This window comes from Pelobates fuscus, chromosome 3 (genome assembly GCF_036172605.1).
Source record: "Pelobates fuscus isolate aPelFus1 chromosome 3, aPelFus1.pri, whole genome shotgun sequence".
Classification (NCBI taxonomy): domain Eukaryota; kingdom Metazoa; phylum Chordata; class Amphibia; order Anura; family Pelobatidae; genus Pelobates; species Pelobates fuscus.
The window spans coordinates 259,390,812-259,395,466 of record NC_086319.1 but is presented as its reverse complement, the minus strand read 5'-3'; positions in this window follow the sequence as shown (position 1 = coordinate 259,395,466).

The window sequence follows — 4,655 nt, the reverse complement described above, 5'->3', positions numbered from 1 at the left end:
TCAACTAAGTGACAGCTAGATTCTGTTAACCTTTGGTAAACACAGGTGCCCTCGAAGGCACAGAATAGCTAATACAACGAGCAGTATTATTATTCTCTTTACTTCATGCACTTCGGTATAATGATAGTGATCAGGGGCATTAGCCCTATAGACTCTAGCACAGGTGCCCAGGAAGGCACAGATCAGATATAAGATTTGACAGTTTACCATTACCTCTGCTAACAACATTTTATTTGTTTTTTTATCTGCTATTTTGTACTAGCAGCTGCTATACAGAGTCTGAGTACTTTTTAGCAGAGGGTTCCCATAGCAACTGCGATATAACGTTGTATCATACCGATATTAGTTACCCCTACAGGACACGTATCACTCATAGTGTTGCCACTGAGCTCTGGTTACAACTAGCTTATGTATATGTATATGTATATATATATATATATATATATATATATATATATATATATATATAGCTTTTCTAGCACTGTACATATTGTTAATAGATCACTAAGTATCACTGTGTTCAATTATTATATTATTTCCTGTGTGGTTATACACTACTGCCATCTTGTGGTTATACTATAACCCTTTTTACTATTTGATATATTAACCCCTTAAGGACTGAGCCAAATGTACAAGTTGTGAACAAAACAAAACGTAAACAAAACCTGGCATTTGCGCTATATGTCTGTCTAACCGTAATTCACCTCTTTCATATTAAATGCACCCCCCTTATTATATATCATTTTATTCAGGGGAAACAGGGCTTTCATTTAATATCAAATATTTAGCTATGAAACATAATTTAATATGAAAAAAATGGGAGAAAATAAGAAATTCTGTTATTTTTTTAGTTCTACATGACATTTTTTTTTTTTTTAATTCTTTATTTTTGGGTGCATGAATATACAAGACAGCTTACCCTGCCACAATAGCGTGTGTAAGCACAAACATAACACAACAATAATAATACAATGCAATGATGGCATTTTGAGCAGTGCACATTTTGTATATAGTTATAGAAACAAGACTTGAGTCAACATTGCTTGCTCGTTACATTTAAAGTTCCTAGCGAAATCTGCGCTAAAACGTTAGCTTGGTTAAGTAATAAGATCAGTTAACATGTGAAATTGACAGTGTGAAGAGATAATAAAAAAAAGATATAGTGATGTTAAACCATTTGTAATGTGGCATTGCGCTGTGCTGTGTGGTCATAGGTGGCCTGTGTGTGTGGTTTATACATGGAGTGGTACTCTTGTGTGGGCTTTTTGAGAACTACCATTGTACTTTGGTTGAGACCCGTTATACACAGTTGTGATGCCGCTGACACCTGCAGATTGTTCAGCATTCGTAAACTAGTACTATCGCAATAATATTAGGACATATTTAAGCTTTGATCCTTATAGGTAAAGTATTTAGTGCTGGGTGAAGCTGTAGCACTGCGACTATTATCGATTCCTCGGGGTATTAAGTGAATCAAGGAGTGTAGGTGGCGCTTGCATAAGATACTATCCGGGCTTAACTGTTAAGGGAGGTGGAGGACAGTAAAGACATGTAGCGTCAGTCTCCCGGCTGTACGTTATGTTATTGAAGCAAGTGATAGCAGGTTAAAAGATTGTGAGGCAGCGGTGTCTACAGTTAGACAAGCTAAGTAGGTAGCGAGTTACACACGTGATAGGGATAGCAATAACACTGTCTAGTTACATCCTTAATCTAGGTACATTGTGAATACTCGTTGTGGCGGAACCCACCTCGCCACTGGACATTGGAGGGGCCTGGCTGCCTGCCTCTTACCCGCTGACTATGGCCCCTGGAAAACTGGTACATTTAAAGATTTATATTTGGGCTTGTTATCCTGTATATTGCTGCTACTGGCCCTTTTAACAGCATCTATGGACACATTGGGACTTTTGGGACTACTGTCCCTTTAAGACTGTGAAGCATATTCGAGTGTACTGCCTGTAATATTATATATGTATTTATATATGTGTTAAGTTTATCCTGGGTGATTTGTATGCAGCATTCATCTGATTGTTCGGTAGAATCACTCCATTCAGTATATTGAGTGAAACTACCGAACAACCAGACCACCCAGGAATGAGTGTGCCTCCAATTACCGTTTGCAACATTGTTGCAAACGGGTAATTGGCAATCAGTGCAGTGTGGTCTGTGTCCTCTGGGTGGCCGCCATTCGGGAGCCGAACACGTGGCGGCGGCCATCTTAAACTACCGAACAGCGGTGTTTTGCCGTCGAGCGTCTGGAACTAAAATCGGACACTCGACTAGGCAAACACCGCTGAGACCTCCAGACTTCCAGGATTTCGTGGGGAAACTACCGAACGGCCCGCCGTTCGGTAGAAAGAAACTCACGAACTAGGGGATTCATGCGAATCCCCCTTAGTCTCTATAACACCAGTAATTCGTCTGTTTCATTCACTTGTTTGTGACCGACCGCAGGGCCAAAATGCATGGAACTGTTTTCGGATACTTTACCCATGCGGTCGGTCAAATCTTTGGAACCTCATATCTCCCGAACCATTCATCCGAATGACTTGAATTTTGGAAATGTTGTCCCCCTGAATAAGAGCTATTTAAAGGTGTACCCCCGGTTTTTGCGGTACATCCAGAACTTGGGTGGAAAAGTGTACCGGATAATTGGGTTTAATGTTATCTGAGGGGAGGGGATGTGTGGGCTGAACCATGTATGTGATTGGTTAATTTCATCCTCCCCCTGGGAGTGTCCTGTATGTATCTGTTTGTAATAAAAGCCAGGCTGGATGTGCCAGTCAAGAGTTCCTGTTTTACCCTCAAAGTGATGTGTCGTCTCATTATTGGGGGGAAGGATTTATTGCATGCTGTTCCAGTTGACTGCTAGGAGTACAAGCCTATTCGTATGGTTCCTATTAAATGGTCTACAGCATTCATATGCTTGGGAGAATTTAAAAGGTTTCTCGGATTCGGTGATTGTGGTGTCTGCCAGAGTGCTTGGAGTCCTCAGGAAGCACTAGGAGCATCCATTAACGGAGGTACCAAGTCGGGGTGCCAGGCGATCCGTTACATTGGTGGCAGCGGTGGGATGGCGTCCTGGTGTGAGAGGAACAACACCCTGGAGACACAGGAATTATTATGGAGCGGCATAGAACCAGCGAGTTCCTAGACAGTGCTCCAAGTGGAAGAGGAGTTTAACTGGAGATTACAGAGCATCTTGGCCACACTGGATAAGCCGATAGCAGAGGCATCCAGGTTGGCATGCAGAGAGGATGCCCGACAGGGGATGTGGGAAGAAACCCTAGAGGGTGTCCAGCGTTGGCGAGGTGAGCGTCTCCCCAGCAAGGAGCAGCGATTACAAGCCAGAGTGGCCCTACGGATACCTATGCTGGGAGAACAGGCTCAGGAGGAATGGGTGATGCAACTTGATTCACTGGCATGGAGAGAACTGGGTCTCGAGGACGCATACCAAGCGCTACGTTGGTACGCGGTTCAGCGGGTGCCTGGAATGGCCAAATTTGGCAAACCCGAGGGCGAGGATTATAATGGCCCTGGCTTATTATGGGGGACATTTGCAGAACCAGACTTTGGGAGTGCGGCAGAGTCACGGCTTTGGGACATATTTGACTACAGAGAAGCCGTGCTGGATCTCCCTATGGCCGAGGACCTAAGGCCAGACTTGACTGAACTGGCTGTCCAGGAATGGGAGCTGGAGCAGGATTACCAACACCTGTTCAGCGCCAGTCAGTTACCATATACCCCACAAGTACCACCAGAGCAGTGGGAGATCAAACAGAATTATGCGGACTTATATGATCCAGTGACACCGCCTGTCTCTAACCTGATGGGGCTTCTGGACTGTACACCATTGGGAGCGGTGAGTTTTGTTCCCCCTCCCCAACAACTAAGCCCGCCAGCAGGAGACCTGCATTTAGTACCTCCTACTGCCCAACCAGCCCCAGAAATGGGGGACCTTATCGACTGGTCCTGGGAAGACCCACAGATGGCAGGTGGAGATGGGACCGTGGTCTCTCTGCCGGCCCTACAGGGAGGCTGGGCAGTTGGCCCAGATCCCCAGCGGCAGTGTGTATTACAGGGGGCTGAAGGTGCCATCCTTGCTCCCCAGCGGCAGCCTAACACACCAAGGGGAGACAGTAAGCCCCACACCAGCACAGATGGGACCGTGGTCTCTGTGCCCAAGCTACAGGGAGCTGAAGGAGATGTCCTTGCTCCCCAGCGGCAGTCTACGGTTCAGGGAGAGGGGTTTGTTATTCCCTCTCCCCAGCGGCAGCACAGCTCACCAAGGGGAGACAGTAAGCCCCACAACAGCACAGATGGGACCGTGGTCTCTGTGCCCAAGTTACAGGGAGCTGAAGGAGCCGTCCTTGCTCCCCAGCGGCAGTCTACGGTTCAGGGAGAGGAGTTTGTCATTCCCTCTCCCCAGCGGCAGCTTAGCACACCAAGGGGAGACAGTAAACCCCACAACCGTGCAGATGGGACCGTAGTCTCTGCACCTACACCACTGGGGATAGGGACAGTCGGTCCTAGTCCACAACAGCCAGACAAAATATCGGAAGGGGAGACAGTCGTTTTTCCCCAACAACAGCTGTGTTCAACCAGGGGAGAGGACACCCTGGTTACTTTTTCCCCAAGCCTTGGACTTACAACTG